Raw genomic sequence first — 6,000 nt, 5'->3', positions numbered from 1 at the left:
TAGGAAGTGATCAGTGACAGTGGTCTGGCACCAGTTTCACCCACATCCATTCCACTCCACCTTAGCTATGTGTGAGTGTGCCTCTTTGGGGGTTCAGGAGAGATCAAACCATGGGGAAGCTCTTTTATTCTATCTGTCAACCAATCTGTGAGTCATTGATCTTTGCAACCTAAGAAACCCACAAGTAATTGGCCAATGTAATATGGATGCAATTTCACTGGCAAAAGGAAGTGTTTCCTTCCCAGCATAACTGGATTAAAGAAGCTTAGGGTTTTTTGCTGCAGAAGGAAAGTCTTCAATGAGGCCATGTGCAGCCCTCTCAGAAGCCAACCCACAGATGTCCAGTAGGCGTTTTTACAGAGCTCTTAAAATACCCTACCACTCTGTGCTCCATTTACAGACCACCACAACCACAGGAAACTGAGTTGCTAGGCATGATCTTCCTATGCAGATGGTCTTACCAGGCTGCTAGGCTGCGTGCAGAGTCCAGAATCCTTTAGCAAAGGGACTGGATAGTCCCTATTTCCTAACTGCTCCAATGATTACTGCTCCCCAGCATCCACCTCTGGCTTAATCTAGAACCAAAGTCATTCAACAAAGTTTTTTGAGTATTCACAATGCACCACTGAATTAATATTTGATAAATTCTGCACTCCCCACTTCCTGCAAGAAGCCTTCAAACATATAAATGAGCCAAAATGTAAATGAAGGGGAGGCAAGAAAGGGCAAGAAAACTTCCAAGCTCTTATTACCTAGAAAAAGATGCATAGGTTTTCTTTAAGCAAACATGTTGCTATAGAAGCTGAGGTCTTTGATTCTGTCCAGGAGTAGAGTTGTTATAATCTCTCAACACATAGTCTAACAAAGAAATAGTTCTAATTCCTGAGATCTGTGATGTGTAAACATCATTAAAGATATTGCTTTAAATATATTATTGTATTTAATAAATGAGAAAATACCCAAGCAGTGGGCTGGAGAGTTAGCACAGCGGTAGGGCGTTTGTCTTGCATGCAGCCACTCTAGTATGGACGCAGTTTGAATTCCAGCATCCTATGTGGTCCCCTGAGCCTGCCAGGAGTGGTTTCTGAATGCAGAGCCAGAGGTAACCCCTGAGCACCGCTGGTGTGACCCCCCAAAAAAAATCCAAGCAGTGATAATGATGGTTAGTTCTAACTGGGGCATGGCCGAGCACAGTGTTTGGGGAAAGTGTTTGCCTTGCATTGCAAGTGGCCAGCCCAGGGCTCAATCCTTGGCATCCCATATGGTCCCCAGAGCCTCCCAGGAGTGTATAGGTAGAAGTAACCCTGAGTGTCTTTGCCGGGTGCGGCCCCCAAGCAAAACAAAGACAGAACATTGATCTAGGAGGGCTTGGAGTGGGGGTGGCAAGTGCCGATTCTAAGGCTAAAGTCACCTGCCTCACAAGCATGACACACAGCTTGATTTCTGTGCCACCCACTCGCACCCAGCCTGGCCTGGCGATCCTACTCTGTGAGATCCCCGGCACCACAGCAGAGTATGTGGTCTCCTGCACATAGCCAGCTCTTTGTGAGCACCAGAAGCGAGGATATGTGAGCAAAATGCAAATAAATAAATATAAATGTGTGAGCAGCATGGTCAAGAGAGTGGCACCCCCATTTGCACTCCTGAGCACTTGGCACATGGTGGTACAAGCAGCACTAAATGAAAAGCTAAATGAATGCCACCCCAGAGGACACAGGAGCAAGCTCTGCAGTCAAATATAAGTGATCCCTCGCCAAAAGCCAACCCAAGTGTGTGAGCATCACAAATCAGGGTGTGTGCAACCTTCAGGAACAGCAAATCACAAAGGAAAAGAGAAGGAAAAAAAACAACAACAACAACAGCCGGTGTGAGCCAGTTCAAATGGCTCCTCGGGCTCACTCCTGGAGGCATGTGGAAGTCCCCTCAGGTTATTATGTTCCACAGAGAACATAATAGCAGTAGGTGTTGCGAAATGTGGATTTTGGATCCGGGGGCGGGAATAAAGGAACCGTCCGCGTTCCGCTAATCTCCAGCATTCCTCCGGTCTCAAGGCTTGCACAGATGTGCCAGTTGCGCGTAGAGACCACAAGATGTCGCTGTGGCTCCGCGAGCGCCAGTCCTCCCGGCCGCACGCAGCCACTCAGTCTGTTTTCAATCAACACGTTGTCATTTTTACTCCCCTAAGGCCCCAGGGGTGTGCGAGGAATTTTTATTTTTCGAGAACTCCTGTGATTCAGCTGCCCTTTGTTGGCCTTGCCGGAGAGAATGAAGGCTGTGGTTGCTCGTGCCATACCCCAGGCAGGAGGCGATGGAGTCAGGGACTTCAAGCCATCAACTCTCCACCTTGCAGGGCCACCGTTCTGTGCCCTCCCTGGGAACAGCTCTTGCTCTTTCCCCTTTCTCACCCCTTCCCCCTCCTCCCGCCCCTTTAAATCTAATGGCACCAATGTCTTCTCATCTGCTCCATGATGCAAAGGGATCCATCCTGGGAATCTTGTACAAGGCATCCAAACTAACTTCTGCAGAAACCAGCCTGCAAATGCTTTCCTGGCTTTCTCCTCCTAATGCCAACCATAGCCTTGGGCCCATTTTCCAGAGCAGCAAAAAAATTTTTTTACAAGTATGGGGTGGAGAGAGGTATGGCACGTAAGTTACTTGTCCTGATGCAGCTGGCCCGGCTTTGGATCTCCAACATCACCTCAGCACCTCGAGTCTCCTGAACTCGGCCAGGAGTGATCTCTGAACAAAGAGCAGGAGTAAGCCCTAAGCAGAGCTCTGAGTAATGTTGCCTCAATCAATCAATCAATTAGTCAATATGTTGGTTGAAAGCAAGAAGAGGTTGTACTCTCTTGATAGGAATTTCAAACCAGGGGCTAAAAGGGGGCTCAGAAGTCTCCCGGTTTTCAGGTGCCACATTCATCTGCTTCTCACTAGCTCACTAGCTGGGAGACTATTGTCAGGTCTCCCTTTCTTTACTTTTTCTTTGTGTGTTTTCTTCGGAAGTGCTCTGGGGCTTCTCCCTGCTCTGGGGATCAAAACATGGCCTCCCCACACACCAGGCATGTGCTACAGCGCTCTCTCTCTCTCTCTCTCTCTCTCTCTCTCTCTCTCTCTCTCTCTCTCTCTCTCTCTCTCTCTCTCTCTCTCTCTCTCTCTCGCTCTCGCTCTCGCTCTCACTCTCTCTCTCTCTCTCTCGCTCTCGCTCTCGCTCTCGCTCTCACTCTCTCTCTCTCTCTCTCTCTCTCTCTCTGGTCTAGGTCTGTCTAGACAAACTAGATGTATTATGCATATATTAAATAAAAGTATAGGTGCGAAGGACCCCAGGGGATCTGGGGTTACACAGTTACACACTCTAGACACACATCAGCACACCGGTCACTAAACGAAGGCATGGAATTTGGGGTCCTTCTACTGAATCTGTGCAAGGTGGGGCATCAAGGAAACAAAATCCTTGGGAATATATTCAGAGAGGCCAAACAGCGAGCAGATTCTCATGCTCACAGGGGTACAGTGATAGTGTTGCTCCAAGTCCTAGCTGCGGTGGGCAGTAGCCATAACCTGACTGGCAACAGGCCTGGCTAGCTGCTCCTGGGCCTCTTGAAAAAGGCCACTTGTGGGTGGAAATGGGAGGGACTCGCTCCTGTAGGTTTACTGCAGCAAGTTCAGGTACTAGGATCACCTCCTGCTTTGGTATTTTGAAGTTGGCCACTACATGGAAGCATGTACCCCCAGAAAGCTTGGGCAAAGGTACAAAGAACTGGTCTTCATAGGGACTTTTCTGGAACCTCACTGGAAGCTTAGGTCAAAGGCAGGTGTGGTGCAACTGTTGGTCATCAGTAGAAACTGCAAAAGGAACTGGCTCAGATACTGTTTGAGACACACCCAGCAGCTATCTGGGGCCTACTCCTAGCACTTTGCCCGAGGTTACTCCTGGCAGTGCTGGGTGATCATACAGTGCCTAGGGTGCCTCCTGCAAAGTATGCACACTAGCCTTTTGATATTTTTTCCCAGCACAGTGGTCACCTGATCTTGACTGTAAATTCTTTGAAAGGCCAGTGTGTACTCATAGCAAATGCTGACAGTTTTTATTTTAATTTATTTTTTTGGTTTTGAGCCACACCCAGGGGTTACTCCTGAACCTGCACTAAGAACTCATTTCTGGCAGTGCTTGGAGGACCTATGGGATGCTAGGGGTTGAACCCTGGTAGGCCGCATGCAAAGCAAGTGTCCTTCCCACTGTACTTATGCTACTGGTCCTGACAGCTGTCATTGAGAAGCACATGGGCACCCAATATGGTGTGGTTTTTATATTTCACAAATGAGTGCAATCATTCTACCTCTCTCCCTCACCTTCTGAATCATTTTAACTCAGCATAACATTCTCCATATCTATCTATGTATAAACAATTTCATGACTTACGTTTTACTAACAGCTGCATAGTATTCCATTGTGTAGATGTACCCTGGTTTCTTTATCTTTCTTTATCTTTATCTTTTCTTTATCATGTGTTCTTGACACTCCTGAACAATATGTAACTGTGTATTTCACAGTGATTCAATTTTTTTAATTATTAAAAATAACTTAAAACAGGAAAATAAAGAATAGAATTTTTTGGTGATGGGTATTCCCCTGATTCAATGTTAATATGTACCTAAAATACTACTGTGAAAGATATGCAAGATCAAAATAAAAATAAAAAAAGAATAGAATTTGCCTTTTACCAATTAAGATCTCAGCCCTGGACTCTGAGAGTATATTGCCAGCATATCTGCTCTCTAGGAAGCTGGAGCTGAGCTGTTATTGTCAGGGCATAGATTCTGTAGCCAGAATTAACTGGAACTTTCAGAGAAGAGTTACTGGGGCCGGGCGGTGGCACTAAAGGTAAGGTGCCTGCCTTGCCTGCGCTAGCCTTGGACGGACTGCGGTTCGATCCCCCGGTGTCCCATATGGTCCCCCAAGCCAGGAGCAACTTCTGAGCACATAGCCAGGAGTAACCCCTGAGCGTTACCGGGTGTGGCCCAAAAACCAAAAAAAAAAAAAAAAAAACCAGAGAAGAGTTACTTGAGGACCGCTGCCCCCAGTGGGATGGTTCTGTGATCTGACACTTTTTCACACAAATGAAAACATAGTGCCTGACTCCTTTCCACACAAGCTTAGAGCAAACACAACCAGGCTGCTTCTGTGAGATCTGGGCAAGTTCTTTCTAAGTCTCACCTTTCTCATCAGGAACCAGGAGAAATGGACCCCCCCCTCCAAAGCGCTGTGAGGATTAGAGTTCGTGTAGGTGTGTAGGCAGACAGGTATGTCGATTGCATGCAGGTACATGCGAGACTCCCAAATGCACTCCTGAAACTTATCAATATACCCCGCAGGCCTGGAGGATATTGCCTTGACAAGCTCAGTCAGGTGATCCCATGTTGCAGATTCTGCCCAATTCCACTCAGCCTGGAGCTAAAGGGATCTAGGAAGGGCTGAAGCCACAGCACAACCTTGGCAGGAACTTCTCACTCGCCTCTTTCCAACATCAAGGAAATGCTCCTACATTGCTAATGAAACTGTGATTGGTGTGACCACTGTGGAAAACAGTCTCACTACTGCTTAGTAAGATGAAAATAGAACTATTATGGGACTCAGTCATTCCAGTCCTCTAGACCCAAGAGAAATGAGAACTTTTGTCCACAGAGGACATAAATACTGATGCTCACTATAGTCTTATCCATAACAGACAAGACGTAAAAACCAAGCCCAACTATACATCAGCTGATAGTGAATAAACAAATTGTGATATAGTTTAAAATCTGATATAGTTTAAATAGAACACTATGTGTCCACCAAAAAAGACATAATGGTTGAAGGGAGAGTTTAATGAATTGTGTCTACAATGTATGCTAGAGGCTAGGATTCATATGATCCCCTGAGCACTGTTGAGTGCCATCCAAAAACTAAAAATAAAGAGAGAAAAATAGAGAGGGAAGGAGGGAGAGAAGGAGGGAGGAAGG

Source organism: Suncus etruscus, chromosome 1 (genome assembly GCF_024139225.1).
Source record: "Suncus etruscus isolate mSunEtr1 chromosome 1, mSunEtr1.pri.cur, whole genome shotgun sequence".
Classification (NCBI taxonomy): domain Eukaryota; kingdom Metazoa; phylum Chordata; class Mammalia; order Eulipotyphla; family Soricidae; genus Suncus; species Suncus etruscus.
Note: the sequence above shows the minus strand (reverse complement) of the source record.